The sequence below is a fragment of the Ranitomeya imitator genome, chromosome 3 (genome assembly GCF_032444005.1).
Source record: "Ranitomeya imitator isolate aRanImi1 chromosome 3, aRanImi1.pri, whole genome shotgun sequence".
NCBI lineage: Eukaryota > Metazoa > Chordata > Amphibia > Anura > Dendrobatidae > Ranitomeya > Ranitomeya imitator.
Genome location: NC_091284.1, coordinates 439,003,946 through 439,029,995, shown reverse-complemented (window position 1 = coordinate 439,029,995; position 26,050 = coordinate 439,003,946). Strand labels below are relative to the sequence as shown.

Here is a 26,050-nt window from a genome sequence, read left to right as displayed (position 1 = left end):
GCGACTTTTGAAAATGTTCGACCCGTTTCGCTCAACCCTAATCATCACCAGCAATCAGCTCCTGCAATGAAGCAGAACTGAGAGCTCACTTCACGCTCAGGAGAGATCACTACAGCTCCTCCTCGTGGTTGGGAAGTTTGGACACTTTAGAGCACATTTCTCAAGTTACACACTATAGAAATGATCCCTGAAAGTATAGTCTTAACCTCTTCCTGGCCGTGATGCCCCTCCGGGGGATAGGACCCTGCGTGTAACATTAGGGAGACATCACACGAGGTGACACATGATGACCCTGTGAGACGTGATACATTGTGATACATTGTGGGGGATCAGAGACCTGACTGCAGAGTAACTAGAAGCTTCTATACTTGTGTACGAGCTGGAAACCATCACACCCATAATGCATCTGCTCTCTTACCTAAATTAGCATAAGTGAACTCAAGCAGCCAGTGGGAGACAAGCTCCCCTCTGTAGCTCGGCCCATTCCCCTGCACTGGTCAGGTGACTGCCTGCACATGAAGCCCTTCCCCCGCCCACATTTTCTACTTTCCGCTACTCTGCATGGCACATAGGACGGAGGTACAGGGTCGGTCAGGGGACATCGGTCAGGGGACATCGGTCAGGGCCAGTCAGTGGACATCGGTCAGGGCCAGTCAGGGGACATCGGTCAGGGGACATCGGTCAGGGCCGGTCAGGGAACGACATCGGTCAGAGCCGGTCAGGGGACATCAGTCAGGGCCGGTGACACAAACGCCTCCTGGTCATTTATTCCTGTGTTACCCGTATTAGGCTACGTTCACATTAGCGTTTCCCGACGCAGCGTCGGGAAACGCAGCGGCGACGCATGCGTCATGCGCCCCTATATTTAACATGGGGGACGCATGGACATGCGTTGTGCTGCGTTGTGCGACGCATGCGGTTTTTTTGCTGCAAGCGTCGGGCAAAGAAAACGCAACAAGTTGCATTTTTTTTGCGTCGAAATTTCGGCAAAAAACAACGCATGCGTCGCAAAACGCAGCGTTTTTGCGTGCGTTTTGGTGCGTTTTTATTTGCGTTGTGTCGCCGACGCAGCGGCGCACAACGCAAATGTGAACGTAGCCTTATTCTGCACAGTCCTTGTCTTCAGGCAGCGACTGAACTCAGAGATCCAACAGCAAGAAAGCCCCCTGCCCGGACCCCCATAGTGAGCCGCAGCTTCAGCATGGAGGATTGTCAGGGCATGGCCAGGCAGATGTGTCCGCTCAGGCTCCTATCTGGCTGTTCTAGTATCCACTATTGATCGGTGGAATACAACTGCTGGAACCTGAAGTGACCAACAGAATGTGGACCTTTCACCCAGTTTAGATTGGAGCGTCAGTACGTATGCCTGACCACAGCTTCAATGATTCCCAATGGGGCTGCCGAAAAATGCTGAGTGCAGGGTTCAGCAGTCCCATTGAGAATGAATGTAGCGCCAGTTGAGAGCACTGTGACTCCACTCTAACGTTGGTAGAGGTTCCCCGTCCGCCAACTGGAGTGGGTCACAGGGGTTGGACATCCACCGATCAGTGAGTTATCACCAATCGTTTAGGGTCAGTTCACACTGGGCGTTTTTTCAGTGCTTTTTTTCCTGCAGTAAAACCTGATCTCTTAGCAGGAAAGAAGCTGCAGAAAAAAAGCAGGTTTTGCTTGGTTTTTCTTGCGTTTTTCGCTGTGCTTTTTTGTGCATTTTATGCTGTGTTTTTGGCATGCTACATTTGTCTCTTGTGCATGCTGATAAAGTTTAGTGCAAAAAAGTCCTATTCTATAGAATCAGGTTTTGGCACAAAAAAAAAAACAAAGCAAAACCTGATAAAGGCATTTTTGCTACGGATTTTCAGCTTTTTTTCACCACCCATTCATGTCAATGGGTGAAAAAAGGTAACAAAACACTGAAAGAAGTGACATGCTCCATGTCGAAAAAAACGCAGCAAACCACAACTTACTGATGACAAAGAAACAAGCTGTGTGCAGGAGATTTCTGAAATCCCATAGACTTTGCTGGTGCTGTAAGGCCGGGATCACACATGCGAGAAGTACGTCCGAGTCTCGCGTGGTAATCCCCGGACCTGCACCCGACACTCAGGAGCGGAGCGTGCTGCTCCATGTATTGCTATGCGGCCACATGCTCCGCTCCAGAGTGCAGGCGGCAGGGCCGGGCATTACCATGCGAGACTCGGACGTATTTCTCGCATGTGTGATCCCGGCCTAAAACACAGCTGGAAAGTGGCATGAAAAAACGAACTTAGCCTGAGATAGATGACAACCGGTTTTCACTTGCAAACCATAAGAATTGATCATCCGGTTGCTTTTGGCTGCCTGATCCGCCATTCTATTCCATGGTATCTTTGTCCTGGGGATGGGGACACCATTGAAATTGTGATGACGGGGGAGGGGACCCCTTAGCAAGCTTCATCGGCCCTCCCCAACTCACGGGCACCACAGTGGTAGCACCTGGTATGAGGACATTAGTAAATAATAAGGTGAGTTATCATGATTGCTTTTGCCACAAAATGCCTGAAACCCAGCGCCTCCTCCTACATTTCAGGGCTCACAAGTGCTAGCATTGGAGGGGGAAAGATGCTTTCTAAGAAGGGAATACTACTTTTCTGTTTTTATTTTTTGAAGTCTTGAAATCGTGACACTGGACAGAATAGGGGAAAGAAAAGGAAACTGTCAGAGAAGAGCAGCCATGATGATTTGACTGCTAAGCTCGAAACAGTCCAAGTTCAGCCACCGGGGCAATGGCGGAGAGAGCAGCGGCAGCGAGGACAGGATGTTGTACTAGTAATGCCCGGCTCCTGACTTGTTCTCAGTGCTCTAATGAGACAGCCGCTGTTTTCGTGCCCGATCTGCTCAGTAAAATGGCGCCATGCTTTCTCAGTTTTTTTCCCATAGAGGTGTATTAGCGCCGGATTGTGCCTGTTGGTCAGACGTTTCACCCTTTTTTTTCCGGATCCATTCAAATAGTCGTTTCCTGCGGACGGAGAAAACGTCCACTGCAACTTTTTTTGTCCGGCGGAAAAAAACGCACAGTGACGGAATCGGCCCAAAACACATGAAACAAAGGTGTGAAACATTGATCCGGCGTCCGGATCCGGTTTTCACAGCATTTTCCATGCAAATCAAGGAGATTTTCCGTTCTGGTCTCTCCCCCTCTCCCTCTATGTCTCCCTCTCTCTCTCTCTCTCTCTCTCCCCCTCTCCCTCTCTCTCGTTCTCGTCCCCGGAACCAGGAAGTCCAAAAAAATCCATGCACATTAAAAAAGACCGGATCCAGCTAAAAAACGGATTACTCTGAGCCTAAATTTTGTATACATTATATCTTTTTCCTCAATGCTGTTTGATGCCTGTAGGGTATAAGTTGGTGGTATATGAGTATATATTAGTGTACGTGTTTTAATTCATACGCATGTACCTTCTCAAAATATTTGTCACATTGTTCAGTGCTAAATTACATTTGTTTCCAATTGTCTGGGGCGTTGCATGTAGCTTACTAGCCATGTGCTGTTTTTACCATTTTTAAATGCTTTTAAATGTATGTCTTGTTTTGATGTGCCTTTTTGTATGAATAAAGTTGTAATCTTTTGATGGTCGATCCAAGTGTTATGCATATCCTTTTTCTTAGTTTCTCTTTATAGTCTTTCTCATATGCATATGGTTGATCCCTGACTTACTCATGTTTTGTGGTGCCCGCCATCCTTTCTGTATACTAAAAAATGGATCCGGCGCATCAGTTTCTTGCAATTTATGTCGGATCCGTTTTTTTAAAAATTAGCCGGATTTACCCTGAAACAAAAAGCCTGATGTGTGAAAGTAGCATAAAGGTACCGTCACACTCAGCAACTTTACAACGAGAACGACAACAATCCGTGACGTTGCAGCGTCCTGGATAGCGATCTCGTTGTGTTTGACACGCAGCAGCGATCTGGATCCCGTTGTGCCATCGCTGGTCGGAGCTAGAAGGCCAGAACTGTATTTGGTCGTCAGGTCGGCGTGTATCGTCATGTTTGACATCAAAAGCAACGATGCCAGCAATGTTTTACATGGAGCTAACAACCAGCGAGAACGATAAGTGAGTCGCCGTTACATCACTGGATCGCTCCTGCATCATTCTGGAGTTGCTGTGTTTGACGTCTCTACAGCGACCTAAACAGCGACGCTCCAGCGATCGGCTCGTTGTCTATACCGCTGCAGCGTCGCTGAGTGTGACGGTACCTTAAGAGCAATGAACATTCAAATGGAGCTATGAACTCTGTATAACAGCTAAGGCTACGTTCACATTAGCGTTCCGCTAATGTGCGTCGCTGTTGCGTCGGCGACGCAGCGGCGACGCGCCCCTATGTTTAACATAGGGGACGCGTGCGTTTTTTTGGTTGCGTTTTTCGACACGTGCGTCGTTTCCGACGCTAGCGTCGGACGCAAGAAAATGCAACAAGTTGCATTTTTCGTGCGTCCGATTTTCGTCAAAAAACGACGCACGCGTCGCAAAACGCAGCGTTTTTGCGCGCGTTTTGCGCGCGTTTGATGTGCGTCGTGCGTTGCATCGCACCGGCGCGCAACGCTAATGTGAACGTAGCCTAACACTTACATCAAAGGAATTGACCATCAGCTGTAAAACGTGGTCGCACAAGTTCCCGGGGTGTGCAGTCCTCCATTCTTTTAATAGAATAGAGAATCTACATAGTAGGTGGCCATTGTGTCTCCAACCTCTTGGAGGACACAGCCCCTGTGGTGCTGGCAGTATCAGCTATTGCTCCAGAACTGAATGTCTTCTCTTTGACACACATTCCATGTGGAGGTGATTAGAAGCCATTGTTCTTCAGATGGACATCTAGTCTCTGGCCTAAATGGAATGCCCTCAGGCCTTTTGACACCAGGACTTAGGCCGGGATCACACACAGCAAGATACAGCCTAGTCTCGCTGGTTATAAACAAGCTCTGGCACCGACACTCCAGAGCGGAGCGTGCGGCCGCATAGCAATACATGGAGCTGCACGCTCCGCTCCAGGGTGCCGATGCCAGAGCTTGCTTTTAACCAGCGAGACTCGGCCGTATCTCGCTGTAGTGTGACTCCAGCCTTAATCCTAAATCCAAGGACGCAATCCAGAGTAAAATGATGACCACTGCAATCATAATTTCTCATATTACCAGAAGATGATTGGACACTCTACTACAAACCGGAGCAACGGTGGAGTCGTGACATAATACCCCATACATAACCGTTTATTGGGCAACTTTAAAATCATATTTTGTAAAGATTTTATTATTCTGGTCCTTAACATCGTTAATAAAAAAAGAAAGTTAATATTCAGTAAAATGTATCCTATTATTATTATTTATTATTATAGCGCCATTTATTCCATGGTGCTTTACATGTGAGGAGGGGTACACATAATAAAAACAGGTACAATAATCTTGAACAATACAAGTCATAACTGGTACAGGAGGAGAGAGGACCCTGCCCGTGAGGGCTCACAATCTACAAGGGATGGGTGAGAATACAGTAGATGAGGGTAGAGCTCGTCGTGCAGCGGTTTAGTCGATCGGTGGTTTCTGCAGGTTGTAGGCTTGTCGGAAGAGGTAGGTCTTCAGGGTCTTTTTGAAGGTTTCGATGGTAGGCGAGAGTCTGATGTGTTGTGGTAGAGGGTTCCAGAGTAGGGGGGATGTGCGAGAGAAATCTAATATGCGATTGTGGGAAGAGGAGATAAGAGGGGAGTAGAGAAGGAGATCTTGTGAGGATCGGAGGTTGCGTGCAGGAAAGTACCGGGAGACGAGGTCACAGATGTATGGAGGAGACAGGTTGTGGATGGCTTTGTATATCATGGTTAGGCTTTTGTACTGGAGTCTCTGGGTAATGGGGAGCCAGTGAAGGGATTGACAGAGGGGAGAGGTCGGGGAATAGCGGGGGGACAGGTGGATTAGTCGGGCAGCAGAGTTTAGAATAGATTGGAGGGGTGCGAGAGTGTTAGAAGGGAGGCCACAGAGCAGGAGGTTACAGTAGTCAAGGCGGGAGATGATGAGGGCATGGACTAGGGTTTTTGCAGATTCTTGGTTTAGGAATGTACGGATCCGTGAAATATTTTTCAGTTGAAGTCGGCAGGAAGTGGAAAGGGCTTGGATATGCGGTTTGAAGGAGAGATCAGCCCCCATCACTCAACTGAGACTGCCCTGACCAAAATCACTAACGACCTACTTACCGCCAAAGCTACTGGACAATACTCTGTACTCCTCCTTCTAGACCTGTCCTCTGCTTTCGACACAGTTGACTACTGCCTCCTGCTGCAGATGCTCTCCTCCTTTGGCATCAAAGACCTCGCCCTATCCTGGATCGCCTCGTACCTTTCCAACCGCACATTCAGCGTCTCCCACTCCCATACTACCTCCTCATCCCACCCTCTCTCTGTTGGAGTCCCCCAAGGCTCTGTTCTAGGACCCCTACTCTTCTCAATCTATACACTTGGCTTGGGACAACTCATAAAGTCACATGGATTCCAGTACCACCTCTATGCTGATGACACTCAGATCTACCTCTCTGGCCCAGACGTCACCGCTCTGCTGTCCAGAATCCCAGAGTGCCTATCAGCCATATCCTCCTTCTTCTCCTCTCGCTTCCTCAAACTCAATGTGGACAAATCTGAACTCATCATCTTTCCTCCATCCCACAAATCTTCCTTACCTGACCTATCTATCGCAGTCAATGACATCATGCTTTCCCCTGTACCCGAAGTCCGCTGCCTCGGAGTAACCTTCGACTCTGCCCTGTCCTTCAAACCACACATCCAAGCTCTTTCCACCTCCTGTCGCCTCCAGCTCAAAAATATCTCCAGGATCCGTCCTTTCCTGAACCCCCAATCTACTAAAATGCTTGTGTACGCCCTCATCATTTCCCGCCTTGACTACTGCAACATCCTTTTCTGTGGCCTCCCTGCTAACACCTTGCACCTCTCCAGTCCATCCTTAACTCTGCTTCCCGACTAATCCATCTCTCTCCTCGCTACTCTTCCGCTTCCCCCCTCTGCAAATCTCTTCACTGGCTCCCATTCCCTCAGCGTATCCAGTTCAAATTGCTAATACTGACCTACAAAGGCATCCACAACCTGTCTCCTCCATATATCTCTGAACTAATCTCTCGATATTTTCCCTCACGTGATCTCCGGTCCTCCCAAGACCTCCTTCTCTCCTCCACACTTATTCGCTCCTCATCCAATCGCCTCCAAGACTTCTCCCAAATATCCCCCATCCTCTGGAACTCTCTGCCCCAACACGTCCGACTATCAACCACAGTCGGATCCTTCAGACGGAACCTGAAAACTCATCTCTTCAGGAAAGCCTACAGCCTGCACTGACCCCGCTGCCTCCTCACTATCGAAGCTACCGCCTCACCAACAGCGGAGCTACCGCCTCACCAACAGCTCCTGCAACCCTCAACCTACTGTCTCCTTCCCCATAATCCTGCAGATTGTAAGCCCGCAAGGGCAGGGTCCTCGCCCTTCTGTATCAGTCCGTCATTGTTAGTTTTGTTTACTGTATGTGATATCTGTAACTTGTATGTAACCCCTTCTCATGTACAGCACCATGGAATCAATGGTGCTATATAAATAAATAATAATAATAATAATCAGTGTCAAGGATTACCCCGAGACAGCGAGCTTGTGGGACTAGGGAGAGTGGGCAGCCGTTTACTGTAATGGATAGGTTAGTTGGGGGATCCTATAAAAGGTATTCAATAAAGTAGATACTAAAATAAACATAAAATGGATACTACTTTAATACAGTAAACAGAAAGCTGATATTTAGTGATCAACAATCCTTAAAAGAACATAACCAATAATACAGAAATCTTTAATCTATTTTTATTACTTTAAAAAAAATATGACCCAACCACTCAGTTTGTGATCTCCCCCTCCGCCCTCCCTGTAACAGAGAAGGAGAACGATCATCACCAGCAATCAGCCCCTGCAATGAAGCAGAACTGAGAGCTCACTTCACGCTCAGGAGAGATCACTACAGCTCCTCCTCGTGGTTGGGAAGTTTGGACACTTTAGAGCACATTTCTCAAGTTACACACTATAGAAATGATCCCTGAAAGTATAGTCTTAACCTCTTCCTGGCCGTGATGCCCCTCCGGGGGATAGGACCCTGCGTGTAACATTAGGGAGACATCACACGAGGTGACACATGATGACCCTGTGAGACGTGATACATTGTGATACATTGTGGGGGATCAGAGACCTGACTGCAGAGTAACTAGAAGCTTCTATACTTGTGTACGAGCTGGAAACCATCACACCCATAATGCATCTGCTCTCTTACCTAAATTAGCATAAGTGAACTCAAGCACTCAGTGGGAGACAACGCCCCCTCTGTAGCTCCGCCCATTCCCCTGCACTGATCAGGTGACTGCCTGCACATGCCGCCCTTCCCCCGCCCACATTTCCTGCTCTGCATGGCACATAGGACATCGGTCAGGGGATATTGGTCAGGGTCGGTGACACAAACGCCTCCTGGTCATCATTTATTCCTGTGTCACCCGTATTATTCTGCACAGTCCTTGTCTTCAGGCAGCGACAGAACTAAGAGATCCAAGAGCAAGAAAGCCCCCTGCCCGGACCCCATAGTGAGCCGCAGCTTCAGCATGGAGGATTGTCAGGGCATGGCCAGGCAGATGTGTCCGCACAGGCTCCTATCTGGCTGTTCTAGTATCCACTATTGATCGGTGAAATCGTATCCAACTGCTGGAACCTGAAGTGATCAACAGTCAGTACTGTCTGCTGAGCCGTGTATCTAATCCTATCCTGTGTGATACTGTCTGCTGACCTGTGTATCTAATCCTCTCCTGTGTGATACTGTCTGCTGAGCCGTGTATCTAATCCTCTCCTGTGTGATACTGTCTGCTGACCTGTGTATCTAATCCTATTCTGTGTGATACTGTCTGCTGAGCTGTGTATCTAATTCTATCCTGTGTGATACTGTCTGGTGAGCCGTGTATCTAATCCTCTCCTGTGTGATACTGTATGCTGAGCCGTGTATCTAATCCTCTCCTGTGTGATACTGTCTGCTGACCTGTGTATCTAATCCTCTCCTGTGTGATACTGTCTGCTGAGCCGTGTATCTAATCCTATCCTGTGTGATACAGTCTGCTGACCTGTGTATCTAATCCTATCCTGTGTGATACTGTCTGCTGAGCTGTGTATCTAATTCTATCCTGTGTGATACTGTATGCTGAGCTGTGTATCTAATTCTATCCTGTGTGATACTGTCTGCTGAGCCGTGTATCTAATCCTCTCCTGTGTGATACAGTCTGCTGACCTGTGTATCTAATCCTATCCTGTGTGATACTGTCTGCTGAGCCGTGTATCTAATCCTCTCCTGTGTGATACTGTCTGGTGAACCGTGTATCTAATCCTATCCTGTGTGATACTGTCTGCTGAGCCGTGTATCTAATCCTATCCTGTGTGATACTGACTGCTAAGCCGTGTATCTAATCCTATCCTGTGTGATACTGTCTGCTGAGCCGTGTATCTAATCCTATCCTGTGTGATACTGTCTGCTGAGCCGTGTATCTAAACCTATCCTGTGTTACTGACTGCTGACCTGTGTATCTAATCCTATCCTGTGTGATACTGTCTGCTGAGCCGTGTATCTAATCCTATCCTGTGTGATACTGTCTGCTGAGCCGTGTATCTAATCCTATCCTGTGTGATACTGTCTGCTGAGCCGTGTATCTAATCCTATCCTGTGTGATACTGTCTGCTGAGCCGTGTATCTAATCCTATCCTGTGTGATACTGACTGCTAAGCCGTGTATCTAATCCTATCCTGTGTGATACTGTCTGCTGAGCCGTGTATCTAATCCTCTCCTGTGTGATACTGTCTGCTGACCTGTGTATCTAATCCTATTCTGTGTGATACTGTCTGCTGAGCTGTGTATCTAATTCTATCCTGTGTGATACTGTCTGGTGAGCCGTGTATCTAATCCTCTCCTGTGTGATACTGTATGCTGAGCCGTGTATCTAATCCTCTCCTGTGTGATACTGTCTGCTGACCTGTGTATCTAATCCTCTCCTGTGTGATACTGTCTGCTGAGCCGTGTATCTAATCCTATCCTGTGTGATACAGTCTGCTGACCTGTGTATCTAATCCTATCCTGTGTGATACTGTCTGCTGAGCTGTGTATCTAATTCTATCCTGTGTGATACTGTATGCTGAGCTGTGTATCTAATTCTATCCTGTGTGATACTGTCTGCTGAGCCGTGTATCTAATCCTCTCCTGTGTGATACAGTCTGCTGACCTGTGTATCTAATCCTATCCTGTGTGATACTGTCTGCTGAGCCGTGTATCTAATCCTCTCCTGTGTGATACTGTCTGGTGAACCGTGTATCTAATCCTATCCTGTGTGATACTGTCTGCTGAGCCGTGTATCTAATCCTATCCTGTGTGATACTGACTGCTAAGCCGTGTATCTAATCCTATCCTGTGTGATACTGTCTGCTGAGCCGTGTATCTAATCCTATCCTGTGTGATACTGTCTGCTGAGCCGTGTATCTAAACCTATCCTGTGTTACTGACTGCTGACCTGTGTATCTAATCCTATCCTGTGTGATACTGTCTGCTGAGCCGTGTATCTAATCCTATCCTGTGTGATACTGTCTGCTGAGCCGTGTATCTAATCCTATCCTGTGTGATACTGTCTGCTGAGCCGTGTATCTAATCCTATCCTGTGTGATACTGTCTGCTGAGCCGTGTATCTAATCCTATCCTGTGTGATACTGACTGCTAAGCCGTGTATCTAATCCTATCCTGTGTGATACTGTCTGCTGAGCCGTGTATCTAATCCTCTCCTGTGTGATACTGTCTGCTGACCTGTGTATCTAATCCTATCCTGTGCAATACTGTCTGCTGAGCCGTGTATCTAATCCTATCCTGTGTGATACTGTCTGCTGAGCCGTGTATCTAAACCTATCCTGTGTTACTGACTGCTGACCTGTGTATCTAATCCTATCCTGTGTGATACTGTCTGCTGAGCCGTGTATCTAATCCTATCCTGTGTGATACTGTCTGCTGAGCCGTGTATCTAATCCTATCCTGTGTGATACTGACTGCTAAGCCGTGTATCTAATCCTATCCTGTGTGATACTGTCTGCTGAGCCGTGTATCTAATCCTATCCTGTGTGATACTGTCTGCTGAGCCGTGTATCTAAACCTATCCTGTGTTACTGACTGCTGACCTGTGTATCTAATCCTATCCTGTGTGATACTGTCTGCTGAGCCGTGTATCTAATCCTATCCTGTGTGATACTGTCTGCTGAGCCGTGAATCTAATCCTATCCTGTGTGATACTGTCTGCTGAGCCGTGTATCTAATCCTCTCCTGTGTGATACTGTCTGCTGAGCCGTGTATCTAATCCTATCCTGTGTTACTGACTGCTGACCTGTGTATCTAATCCTATCCTGTGTGATACTGTCTGCTGAGCCGTGTATCTAATCCTATCCTGTGTGATACTGTCTGCTGAGCTGTGTATCTAATCCTATCCTGTGTGATACTGTCTGCTGAGCAGTGTATCTAATCCTATCCTGTGTTACTGACTGCTGAGCTGTGTATCTAATCCTCTCCTGTGTGATACTGTCTGCTGAGCCGTGTATCTAATCCTATCCTGTGTTACTGACTGCTGACCTGTGTATCTAATCCTATCCTGTGTGATACTGTCTGCTGAGCTGTGTATCTAATTCTATCCTGTGTGATACTGTCTGCTGAGCCGTGTATCTAATCCTCTCCTGTGTGATACTGTCTGCTGAGCCGTGTATCTAATCCTATCCTGTGTTACTGACTGCTGACCTGTGTATCTAATCCTATCCTGTGTGATACTGTCTGCTGAGCTGTGTATCTAATTCTATCCTGTGTGATACTGTCTGCTGAGCCATGTATCTAATCCTCTCCTGTGTGATACTGTCTGCTGACCTGTGTATCTAATCCTATCCTGTGTGATACTGTCTGCTGATCTGTGTATCTAATCCTATCCTGTGTGATACTGTCTGCTGACCTGTGTATCTAATCCTATCCTGTGTGATACAGTCTGCTGAGCGAGCCGTGTATCTAATCCTATCCTGTGTTACTGACTGCTGACCTGTGTATCTAATCCTATCCTGTGTGATACTGTCTGCTGAGCTGTGTATCTAATCCTATCCTGTGTGATACTGTCTGCTGAGCCGTGTATCTAATCCTATCCTGTGTGATACTGTCTGCTGACCTGTGTATCTAATCCTATCCTGTGTGATACTGTCTGCTGAGCCGTGTATCTAATCCTATCCTGTGTGATACTGTCTGCTGAGCCGTGTATCTAATCCTCTCCTGTGTGATACAGTCTGCTGAGCTGTGTATCTAATCCTATCCTGTGTGATACTGTCTGCTGAGCCGTGTATCTAATCCTATCCTGTGTTACTGACTGCTGACCTGTGTATCTAATCCTATCCTGTGTGATACAGTCTGCTGACCTGTGTATCTAATCCTATCCTGTGTGATACTGTCTGCTGAGCTGTGTATCTAATTCTATCCTGTGTGATACTGTCTGCTGAGCCGTGTATCTAATCCTATCCTGTGTGATACTGTCTGCTGATCTGTGTATCTAATCCTATCCTGTGTGATACTGTCTGCTGAGCAGTGTATCTAATCCTATCCTGTGTTACTGACTGCTGAGCTGTGTATCTAATCCTATCCTGTGTGATACTGTCTGCTGAGCAGTGTATCTAATCCTATCCTGTGTTACTGACTGCTGAGCTGTGTATCTAATCCTCTCCTGTGTGATACTGTCTGCTGAGCCGTGTATCTAATCCTATCCTGTGTTACTGACTGCTGACCTGTGTATCTAATCCTATCCTGTGTGATACTGTCTGCTGAGCTGTGTATCTAATTCTATCCTGTGTGATACTGTCTGCTGAGCCGTGTATCTAATCCTCTCCTGTGTGATACTGTCTGCTGAGCCGTGTATCTAATCCTATCCTGTGTTACTGACTGCTGACCTGTGTATCTAATCCTATCCTGTGTGATACTGTCTGCTGAGCTGTGTATCTAATTCTATCCTGTGTGATACTGTCTGCTGAGCCATGTATCTAATCCTCTCCTGTGTGATACTGACTGCTGAGCTGTGTATCTAATCCTCTCCTGTGTGATACTGTCTGCTGACCTGTGTATCTAATCCTATCCTGTGTGATACTGTCTGCTGATCTGTGTATCTAATCCTATCCTGTGTGATACTGTCTGCTGACCTGTGTATCTAATCCTATCCTGTGTGATACAGTCTGCTGAGCGAGCCGTGTATCTAATCCTATCCTGTGTTACTGACTGCTGACCTGTGTATCTAATCCTATCCTGTGTGATACTGTCTGCTGAGCTGTGTATCTAATCCTATCCTGTGTGATACTGTCTGCTGAGCCGTGTATCTAATCCTATCCTGTGTGATACTGTCTGCTGACCTGTGTATCTAATCCTATCCTGTGTGATACTGTCTGCTGAGCCGTGTATCTAATCCTATCCTGTGTGATACTGTCTGCTGAGCCGTGTATCTAATCCTCTCCTGTGTGATACAGTCTGCTGAGCTGTGTATCTAATCCTATCCTGTGTGATACTGTCTGCTGAGCCGTGTATCTAATCCTATCCTGTGTTACTGACTGCTGACCTGTGTATCTAATCCTATCCTGTGTGATACAGTCTGCTGACCTGTGTATCTAATCCTATCCTGTGTGATACTGTCTGCTGAGCTGTGTATCTAATTCTATCCTGTGTGATACTGTCTGCTGAGCCGTGTATCTAATCCTATCCTGTGTGATACTGTCTGCTGATCTGTGTATCTAATCCTATCCTGTGTGATACTGTCTGCTGACCTGTGTATCTAATCCTATCCTGTGTGATACAGTCTGCTGAGCGAGCCGTGTATCTAATCCTATCCTGTGTTACTGACTGCTGACCTGTGTATCTAATCCTATCCTGTGTGATACTGTCTGCTGAGCTGTGTATCTAATCCTATCCTGTGTGATACTGTCTGCTGAGCCGTGTATCTAATCCTATCCTGTGTGATACTGTCTGCTGACCTGTGTATCTAATCCTATCCTGTGTGATACTGTCTGCTGAGCCGTGTATCTAATCCTATCCTGTGTGATACTGTCTGCTGAGCCGTGTATCTAATCCTCTCCTGTGTGATACAGTCTGCTGAGCTGTGTATCTAATCCTATCCTGTGTGATACTGTCTGCTGAGCCGTGTATCTAATCCTATCCTGTGTTACTGACTGCTGACCTGTGTATCTAATCCTATCCTGTGTGATACAGTCTGCTGACCTGTGTATCTAATCCTATCCTGTGTGATACTGTCTGCTGAGCTGTGTATCTAATTCTATCCTGTGTGATACTGTCTGATGAGCCGTGTATCTAATCCTATCCTGTGTGATACTGTCTGCTGATCTGTGTATCTAATCCTATCCTGTGTGATACTGTCTGCTGAGCTGTGTATCTAATCCTATCCTGTGTGATACTGTCTGTTGAGCCGTGTATCTAATCCTCTCCTGTGTGATACAGTCTGCTGAGCCGTGTATCTAATCCTATCCTGTGTTACTGACTGCTGAGCTGTGTATCTAATCCTATCCTGTGTGATACTGTCTGCTGAGCCGTGTATCTAATCCTATCCTGTGTTACTGACTGCTGACCTGTGTATCTAATCCTATCCTGTGTGATACTGTCTGCTGATCTGTGTATCTAATCCTATCCTGTGTGATACTGTCTGCTGAGCTGTGTATCTAATTCTATCCTGTGTGATACTGTCTGCTGACCTGTGTATCTAATCCTATCCTGTGTGATACAGTCTGCTGAGCGAGCCGTGTATCTAATCCTATCCTGTGTTACTGACTGCTGACCTGTGTATCTAATCCTATCCTGTGTGATACTGTCTGCTGAGCCGTGTATCTAATCCTATCCTGTGTTACTGACTGCTGACCTGTGTATCTAATCCTATCCTGTGTGATACAGTCTGCTGACCTGTGTATCTAATCCTATCCTGTGTGATACTGTCTGCTGAGCTGTGTATCTAATTCTATCCTGTGTGATACTGTCTGCTGAGCCGTGTATCTAATCCTATCCTGTGTGATACTGTCTGCTGATCTGTGTATCTAATCCTATCCTGTGTGATACTGTCTGCTGAGCTGTGTATCTAATCCTATCCTGTGTGATACTGTCTGCTGACCTGTGTATCTAATCCTATCCTGTGCAATACTGTCTGCTGAGCGAGCCGTGTATCTAATCTTATCCTGTGTTACTGACTGCTGACCTGTGTATCTAATCCTATCCTGTGTGATACAGTCTGCTGAGCTGTGTATCTAATCCTATCCTGTGTGATACTGTCTGCTGAGCCGTGTATCTAATCCTATCCTGTGTGATACTGTCTGCTGAGCTGTGTATCTAATCCTATCCTGTGTGATACTGTCTGCTGACCTGTGTATCTAATCCTATCCTGTGCAATACTGTCTGCTGAGCGAGCCGTGTATCTAATCCTATCCTGTGTTACTGACTGCTGACCTGTGTATCTAATCCTATCCTGTGTGATACAGTCTGCTGAGCTGTGTATCTAATCCTATCCTGTGTGATACTGTCTGCTGAGCCGTGTATCTAATCCTATCCTGTGTTACTGACTGCTGAGCTGTGTATCTAATCCTATCCTGTGTGATACAGTCTGCTGACCTGTGTATCTAATCCTATCCTGTGTGATACTGTCTGCTGACCTGTGTATCTAATCCTATCCTGTGTGATACTGTCTGCTGAGCCGTGTATCTAATCCTATCCTGTGTGATACTGTCTGCTGAGCTGTGTATCTAATCCTATCCTGTGTGATACTGTCTGTTGAGCCGTGTATCTAATCCTCTCCTGTGTGATACAGTCTGCTGAGCCGTGTATCTAATCCTATCCTGTGTTACTGACTGCTGAGCTGTGTATCTAATCCTATCCTGTGTGATACTGTCTGCTGAGCCGTGTATCTAATCCTATCCTGTGTTACTGACTGCTGACCTGTGTATCTAATCCTATCCTGTGTGATACTGTCTGCTGATCTGTGTATCTAATCCTATCCTGTGTGATACTGTCTGCTGAGCTGTGTATCTAATTCTATCCTGTGTGATACTGTCTGCTGACCTGTGTATCTAATCCTATCCTGTGTGATACAGTCTGCTGAGCGAGCCGTGTATCTAATCCTATCCTGTGTTACTGACTGCTGACCTGTGTATCTAATCCTATCCTGTGTGATACTGTCTGCTGAGCCGTGTATCTAATCCTATCCTGTGTTACTGACTGCTGACCTGTGTATCTAATCCTATCCTGTGTGATACAGTCTGCTGACCTGTGTATCTAATCCTATCCTGTGTGATACTGTCTGCTGAGCTGTGTATCTAATTCTATCCTGTGTGATACTGTCTGCTGAGCCGTGTATCTAATCCTATCCTGTGTGATACTGTCTGCTGATCTGTGTATCTAATCCTATCCTGTGCAATACTGTCTGCTGAGCGAGCCGTGTATCTAATCTTATCCTGTGTTACTGACTGCTGACCTGTGTATCTAATCCTATCCTGTGTGATACAGTCTGCTGAGCTGTGTATCTAATCCTATCCTGTGTGATACTGTCTGCTGAGCCGTGTATCTAATCCTATCCTGTGTGATACTGTCTGCTGAGCTGTGTATCTAATCCTATCCTGTGTGATACTGTCTGCTGACCTGTGTATCTAATCCTATCCTGTGCAATACTGTCTGCTGAGCGAGCCGTGTATCTAATCCTATCCTGTGTTACTGACTGCTGACCTGTGTATCTAATCCTATCCTGTGTGATACAGTCTGCTGAGCTGTGTATCTAATCCTATCCTGTGTGATACTGTCTGCTGAGCCGTGTATCTAATCCTATCCTGTGTTACTGACTGCTGAGCTGTGTATCTAATCCTATCCTGTGTGATACAGTCTGCTGACCTGTGTATCTAATCCTATCCTGTGTGATACTGTCTGCTGACCTGTGTATCTAATCCTATCCTGTGTGATACTGTCTGCTGAGCCGTGTATCTAATCCTATCCTGTGTGATACTGTGTGCTGAGCCGTGTATCTAATCCTATCCTGTGTGATACTGTCTGCTGAGCCGTGTATCTAATCCTATCCTGTGTGATACTGTCTGCTGAGCTGTGTATCTAATCCTATCCTGTGCAATACTGTCTGCTGAGCGAGCCGTGTATCTAATCCTATCCTGTGTTACTGACTGCTGACCTGTGTATCTAATCCTATCCTGTGTGATACAGTCTGCTGAGCTGTGTATCTAATCCTATCCTGTGTGATACTGTCTGCTGAGCCGTGTATCTAATCCTATCCTGTGTTACTGACTGCTGACCTGTGTATCTAATCCTATCCTGTGTGATACAGTCTGCTGACCTGTGTATCTAATCCTATCCTGTGTGATACTGTCTGCTGAGCCGTGTATCTAATCCTATCCTGTGTGATACTGTCTGCTGAGCTGTGTATCTAATCCTATCCTGTGCAATACTGTCTGCTGAGCGAGCCGTGTATCTAATCCTATGTTGTGTGATACTGGGCTCCCCCTGCAGTCTGTGTCAGAGGGTGGTCTGTGTCTGCATGGTAATAAATGTTATTTCCAGCTTTACAGAAGGATGATGACACCATCTATATACATAATTGTCTAAGGGTCACTTCCGTCTGTCTGTCCTTCTCTCACGGTTATTCGTTCGCTGATTGGTCTCGGCAGCTGCCTGTCATGGCTGCCGCGACCAATCAGCGACGGCCACGGTCCGATTAGTCCCTCCCCTACTCCCCTGCTCTCACTGCCCGGCGCCCGCATACACCCCTCCAGTCTGCCCTCACACAGGGTTAATGGCAGCGGTAACGGTTATGCCGCGGTGTAATGCAGTCCGTTACCGCTGCTATTAACCCTGTGTGACCAAGTTTTTACTATTGACGCAGCCTATGCAGCGCCAATAGTAAAAACATCGAATGTTAAAAATAATAAAAAAAATAAAAAATGATTATATACTCACCTATGCCGCCTTTCCCGCTCCTTGCAATGCAACCGGCATGTTCCGGTCCCACGGATGGTCTGGCAGAAGGACCTGCCATGACGTCACGGTCATGTGACCGCGACGTCATCACAAGTCCTGCGCGCCTGCGCGGAAAGGACCTGCCGTGACGTCACGGTCATGTGACCGCGACGTCAGCACACCCTGGGACCGGAAGATGCCGCCTGCACCCCACACAGGCGACAGTGCTACAACGCGCCTTCGGAAGGTGAGTATATGTTTTTTTGTTTTTTTTTTAACCTGTGTCATACGTGGCTGGGCAATATACTACATAGCTGGGCAATATACTACGTGGCTCTGTGCTGTATACTACGTCACTGGGCAATATACTACGTCACTGGGCAATATACTATGTGGCTCTGCTGTATACTACGTCACTGGGCAATATACTACGTAACTGGGCAATATACTACGTGGCTGGACAATATACTACGTCACTGGGCAATATACAATGTAACGGGGCAATATACTACGTGGCTGGACAATATACTACGTGTCTGGACAATATACTACGTGTCTGGGCAATATACTACGTGTCTGGACAATATACTACGTGGCTGGACAATATACTACGTGGCTGGGCAATATACTACGTGTCTGGACAATATACTACGTGGCTGGGCAATATACTACGTGGCTGGGCAATATACTACGTGGCTGTGCAATATACTACGTCACTAGGCAATATACTACGTGGATGGACAATATACTACGTGGCTGGACAATATACTATGTGGCTGGGCAATATACTACATGGCTGGACAATATACTACGTGGCTGTGCAATATACTACGTGGCTGGACAATATACTAAGTGGCTCGGCAATATACTACATGGCTGGACAATATACTACGTGGCTGTGCAATATACTACGTCACTAGCCACACCCACTCCACATAGCAACCAATCACTAAGCATCTTTCATTTCACCAGAGCTGCTTATAAGAAGCTGAGCTGTGATTGGTTGCTATGAGCAACAGTTTTCCTTGTAGACAGTTGTGGTAACTGAGGCCTATTATTCTTATCATTTCTACTAGATGGTGGCCCGATTCTAACGCATCGGGTATTCTAGAATATAAATGTCCACGTAGTATATTGCCCAGCCACGTAGTATATTGCCCAGCCACATAGTATATTGTCCAGCTACGTAGTATATTGTCCAGCCACGTAGTATATTGCCTAGTGACGTAGTATATTGCACAGCCACGTAGTATATTGCACAGCCACGTAGTATATTGCCCAGCGACGTAGTATATTGCCCAGCCACGTAGTATATTGCCCAGCCACGTAGTATATTGCCCAGCCACGTAGTATATTGCCCAGCTTGCCTAGTCACATAGTATACAGCACAGAGCCACGTAGTATACAGCACAGAGCCCCGTAGTATACAACACAGAGTCATGTAGTATACAGCACAGAGCCACGTAGTATACAGTACAGAGCCATGTAGTACACAGCACAGAGCCACGTAGTATACAGCAGTCACGTAGTATACAGCACAGAGCCACGTAGTATACAGCACAGAGCCACGTAGTATACAGAACATAGCCACGTAGTATACAGCACAGAGCCATGTAGTATACAGCACAGAGCCACGTAGTATACAGCACAGTCACGTAGTATACACCATATCCCTGTTAAAAAAAAAGGACTAAAATAAAAAATAGTTACATACTCACCTCCTGGAGCCTCCGGATCGAAGCGGCCGGTTCCCGATGCATGTCGCGCGGTCCGATCTCAGTCTGAAGATTGCATTGCGGTCTCGCGAGACCGCAATGCATGCAGCGGTCACCGGGGCGTCGCGCGGAGCGGGAAAGGCCGGTTCCTGATCCGGGGGGGGGGGGTGAGGGGAATGGGCACCGGAGGGTGAGTATGTAACTATTTATTTATTTATTTTTTTACATTAGATATTTTTACTATTCATGCTGCATAGGCAGCATGATTAGTAAAAAAGGTGGTCACACAGGGTTAATAGCAGCGTTAACCGAGTGCGTTACACCGCAGTCAAAGCTGCCATTAACCCTGTGTGAGCGCTGACCGGAGGGGAATATGCGGACGCCGGGCACTGACTGCGGGGAGTAAGGAGCGGCCATTTTCTTCCGGACTGTGGCCGTCGCTGATTGGTTGCGGCAGCTATGACAGGCAGCTGCCGAGGCCAATCAGCGAATGAATAACCGTGACAGAAAGACAGACAGACAGAAGGACAGACGGAAGCGACCCTTAGACAATTATATAGTTGATAACACCAAAACGTTTTCTCCACTCATGTCTAGTGGTTGGGTGAAGCCATTTATTGTCAAACTACTATACTGTTTACTCTTTTTAAATCATAATGACAACCGAAAACATCCAAATGACCCTGATCAAAACTTCACATACCCTGGTGATTTTGGCCCAATAACATGCACAGAAGTAGACACAAATGGGTTTGTATAGCTACTAAAAGTAACATCCTCACCTGTGACCTGTTTGCTTGTAATCAGTGTGTGTGCATAAAAGCTGAGTGAGTTTCTGGGATCCAGACAGACTCTTGCATCTTTCATCCAGCCACTGACGTTTCTGGATTGTGAGTCATGGGGAAAGCAAAAGAATTGACAAAGGAAAAGGCAGTTGAACTGTACAGGAAAGGGACACAAAAATATTCTAAGAATTGATAATGCCAGTCAGCAGTGTTCAAACTGTGACTAACAAATGGAAAATCAGGGGCTCTGTAAAAACAAAAGCACGGTCATGTAGACCAACAAAAATGTTGTCCACAACTGCTAGGAATATTGTTTGGGATGCAAAGAAAAACCCACAAATAACATCAGCTGAAATACAGGATTCTCTGAAAACTAACGGTGTGGCTGTTTCAAGATGTACAATAAGAAGATACTTGAAGAAAAATGGGCTGCATGGTCGAGTCACCAGAAGAAGGCCATTACTGCGCAAATGCCACAAAGTATCTCACCTACAATATGCAAAATAGCACAGAGACAGGCCTCAAAACTTCTGGAACAAGGTCATTTGGAGTGATGAGATCAAAATTGAACTTTTTGGCCACAACCATAAATCTTACATTTGGAGAGAGGTCAACATGATGAAAGGAACACCATCCCTACTGTAAAGCACAGAGGTGGATGGTTGATGATTTGGGGATGTGTGAGCTACAAAGGCACAGGAAACTTGGACAAAGTTGAAGGAAAGATGAATGCAGCATGTTATCAGAAAATACTGGAGACACATTTGCACTCATCAGCTCGGAAGCTGAACATGGGACGTACTTGGACGATCCAACATGACAATGATCCAAAACACAAGGCCAAACTGACCTATCATTAGCTACAGCAGAACAAAGTGTAGGTTCTGAAGTGGCCATCTCAGTCTCCTGACCTCAATATCATTGAGCCACTCTGGGGGGAAGCGCTCAGTTCATGCTAAACAGCCCAGGAGTTTACTGGAACTGGAGGCTTTTTGCCAATAAGAGTGAGCAGCTTTACCATCTGAGAAAATAAAGAACCTCATCCACAACTACCACAAAAGACTTCAAGCTGTCATTGATGTTAGAGGGGGCAATACACGGTATTAAGAAATGGGCTATGTGAACTTTTGATCAGGGTCATTTGGATGTTTTGGGTTGTCATTATAAATTAAAAAGAGACAACACAATAGTTCGACAATAAATGGCTTCACCCAACCACAAACCATGAGTGGAGAAAAAGTTTTGTTATTATAATTCATATTCTCTAAAAAAAAAAGGCCAAGAAAGCAAAAATTCTGCCGTGGTATGTAAACTTTTGAGCACAACTGTATATACAGCATTCTATAAAGCTGCATATAAGTCCCAAATCTGACCTGGAAGAGCTGAAAAATAAATTTTATTATACTCACCTGCAGGGCGGTCCGGTCCGATGGGTGTCGCTGGTCTTGGTGCGATCTTCTTATGATCGCCGTCCTCCTGCTTGCTTCTTGTGGATGACGCGATCCTGTATTATCAACACAGGCTCCTCCCCGGCATCGCGCTCCTGCGCAAGCGTACTTCTCTGCCCTGTTGAGGGAGGGCAGAGCAAAGTACTGCAGTGCGCATGTGACAGAAAAGGTCAAAGAGCCCCGGCACCAGTGCACTACAGTACTTTGCTCTGACCTCAACAGAGAAGTACGCCTGCGCCAGAGCGTGATGCCAGGGGGAGGCTGTGTGGATGATGCAGAGTTGTGCGGCCAGCATGGTGGCTCAGTGGTTAGCACTGCAGCCTTGCAGCGCTAGAGTCCTGGGTTCAAATCCCACCAATGACAACATCTGCCAGAAGTTTGTATGTTCTCTCCGTGTTTGCGTGGGATTCCTCTGGGTTCTCTGGTTTCCTCCCACATTCTAAAGACATACTGATAGGGAATTTAGATTGCGAACCCCATCAGGGACAACGATGATAATGTCTGCAAAGCGCTGCGGAATATGTTGTCGCTATATAATAAAAGAGATTATTATTAGGATGTGGGATCGCGTCATCCACAAGAAGCAAGGAGGGCAGCGATCATAAGAAGATGGGAGGCGCCGGACCAAGACCAGACCGCCCCACTGGTGAGTATAATAAAAGTTATTTTTCAGTTCTTCCAGGTCGGCTTGGGGGCTTATATACAGCATTCTAGCCCTGAAAGGTGATGGCCATATATTATATTGGCCAAAACTGCTGACAGGTTCCCTGTAATTTGTCAGGGCTGACATCATCTGTACGACATGATGCTCAGATGACCATGATGCGCCAGCACCAGCTAATGAAAAATGGCACAGGGGGTGCAGAAGGTAAGAAATTTGAGGGACTCCTGTCTAACTGCCAGGTACCACTGATACACAGGTACACAGCACTGGAGTTCCACAAATCGATCTTAATGAATCATGAGCGTCTGACCAGTGGAGTGACTACGTGTGCATCTCACCACAATTCTTCCTCCAGTCAGTGAATGGAGTAATGTTCGCGGTGAAAAGAACGCCATAGCCCATCATGAATTGGATGAATTGGATGAGCTGTGGAGTCACGCCCCAGTTCCAACCCAGCACTACCAAAAGTTGAAAAATGTCATGTTGTTGAAAAATATTGCAACTTTTGAAAGCGATTTATGCCAAAATTCTAATGTAATTGCTTTGAAGATTCAAGTTCAATGTCTGACCCAAGACTGGTTTAAGAGCTTAGTTTTATATTTTTCCAGATGTGTTTCCTGGAGACATATCACTGCAGGTAGATAAGAACGAATAGAATCAATTACAGCTGCCTGTTTTGACTGCCTCCCAGCCCGCTCATACTCCAAAAGAGGAATTTAACATCAATAGCCATTGTATCATTCGCTATATGGCATCGAAAAACAGCCATCTCACTAGCATTTCCTCTTTCCACCAGCAGATGGTAGCAAAGCCCCACAGAAAAATAGCCATTTCAGAAGCATTTCCTCTTTCCACCAGCAGGTGGTAGCAAAGCCCCACAGAATTAACAGCTTGTATTTTACCAACAGTCCAGGTAGAATGAGACCCCAATCCTCGGAGCAACAAACACTGAGTGAGCAGAAAAATCTGTTCCTGCCTGGAGGCCCACCATTACAGAATATTGGGCAGGCAACAATAAGTACGTCCCATCATTTAACGAATAAATGATGTATCCAGCAGTCACTCAGTTAGGCCCGTTTCACATTAGTGTTTCTGTTGCGTTTGTCGGGAATGTCAAAATGACGCGCGGGAACGCATCCGCATACAACGCATGTCCCTGCGTACACAATGTTAAATATAGGTACACAAAATGCATGCGGATCTTAAGGAAAGAAGTATGCAGGCCTACGCTGTGCACAGAAACGCTAATGTGAAACCGGCCTTAGAATACTTAACATGAGTTACAGCACGGTGGCTCAGTGGTTAGCATTGTTGCTTTGCAGCGCTGGGGTCCTGGGGTCCACCCATGCTCCAAAGACATAGTGATAGGGAATCTAGATAGTGAGTCCCAATGGAGACAGTGAAGATAATGGCGCTATATAAGTAACATAAATAAATGCGACTATGGCTGTAAAAAACGGGGAAACCGAGGGCACCCCTCAATAGTAGGGATCGAAGAGAAGACTTCAGAGGGGACTAGAACCTGCAAACGTTTCGTTTTTATTGTCACCATATTATGTAAACACAGGAGAACAGTTCTAAATGCTGTGATCTGGTGGAAAGCGCGCTACTCCCATATTGGGGTTTCCTGTTTATGGCATTCATTGTGTGGTACAAACGAGCCGAGCACACGACTCTTCAGGTCATTCTGATTATGGCAATACCAAACTCATATGGTTTTGATGACATTTTAGCAACTAAAAAAATGATAACATTTATACAAAAAATTGGTTAGTGTCGCCATCTTCTCAGACCCATCACCTTTCTATTTTTCTTTCGATAAACCGTTTTATGGGAAACTTGGCAGGAGGATTTACCCCTTTTCACTAAATAAAACACTGAATTTCAAGAGCTCGGACAGTCAGTGTGATGCCATGGGCAGAAGATCACTGTAAATGCCAGAAATCATGGCTGTAACCGCACATTTGTGTGATTTAGGGCACAAGGAGGAGGCAGAGGAGCACTGCAGAGACTGAGATCACACCTATTTGGGTCATGATATCACCTGGCTGGGCTGCTCAGCGCTTAGGCTTCAATTCATCAAAACTGGAGTTGCACTGGAATCATTAGTTCCTGATTCTTAAAAGACACGTGCTTGATTCCAGGGATGTGTCACTTACTAGGCTGTGTACTGAAGTTTCAATACAATCAGTGATTTAACAGCAGGAGATTATCACTGCCTAACTAGGTATCACATGCAGCCAGCCCAGCTAATCTGTGGATCTCCGCCCCACCACTGATTGGCAGATTGTTGACAATTCACTGTGTACAAAGGAAGCAGCCAATCAGTGGTGGGGGCGGGGTTATATACAGATAAGCATTCTGATTACTGCTACGCGGTGTAACGCAGCCATTAACCCTGTGTGAGCGCTGACTGGAGGGGAGTATGGAGGGGGCACTGACTGGACGGAAGTAGGGAGGGGCGAATTCGTGGCCGGACTGTGCCCGTTGAACCTGTCACCCCCAAAATCGAAGATGAGCTATGGCCACCGGCATCTGGGGCTTATCTACAGTATTCTGTAATGCTGTAGATGAGCCCCCGATGTATCCTGAAAGATGATAAAAAGAAGTTGAATTATACTCACCCAGGGGTGGTCCCGGTTCTGATCCGATGGGCACAGTGATCCGGTCCAGCACCTCCCATCTTCTTACGATGACGCCCCTTCTGGTCTTCACGCCGCGGCTCCGGCGCAGTCTTTGTCTGCCCTGTTGGAAAGGTCAGAGAGGCTCGGCGCCTGCGCACTGCAGTACTTTGCTCTGCCCTCAACAGGGCAGACGATGTACGCCTGCGCCAGAGCCGCAGCGTGAAGACCAGAAGGGGCGTCATCGTAAGAAGATGGGAGGTGCTGGACCGGATCACGACGCCTATCGGACCAAAACCGGGACCACCCCTGGGTGAGTATAATCTAACCTCTCTTTCTCATCTTTCAGGATTCAACAGGGGGGGGGGGGTGCTTATCTATAGCATTCCAGAATGCTGTAGATAAGCCCCTGATGCTGGTGGGCTTGGCTCATCTTCAATTTTCGGGGTGACAGGCTCCCCTTTAATGAGTATACATAGAATGTGTATAGGAACCTATTGTACTTTGTTATTGTATGCATTTATGAGTTTTGTTTGACTCTTTGTGTGTTCAAAGATTTTCAGAAAATATAATAAAAACATTAATGGTTAAAAATAAAATTTAATAAAATTAAATAAAAAATAATACTAAATAAAAAAAAAACTAAAATTTAGAGTAATTTATTCTTTAAAAAGTAATATTCAATAATATAGGTACCTTTCAATTTCACTTTATTTATCAAACACAATTATGTCCCA

At 46.3% G+C, this 26,050-nt stretch overlaps 1 non-coding gene and 1 pseudogene across 1 annotated transcript; both read right to left on the bottom strand.

Annotated features, from left to right (window-relative positions):
* On the bottom strand, positions 1 to 203 carry LOC138673355 (small nucleolar RNA U3; annotated as a pseudogene).
* Positions 204 to 7,900: 7,697 nt separating this feature from the next.
* On the bottom strand, positions 7,901 to 8,118 carry LOC138673334 (small nucleolar RNA U3). The gene has a single exon (XR_011319971.1). It is a non-coding gene; the product is annotated as a small nucleolar RNA U3 (small nucleolar RNA).
* Between the last annotated feature and the right edge of the window lie 17,932 nt (positions 8,119 to 26,050).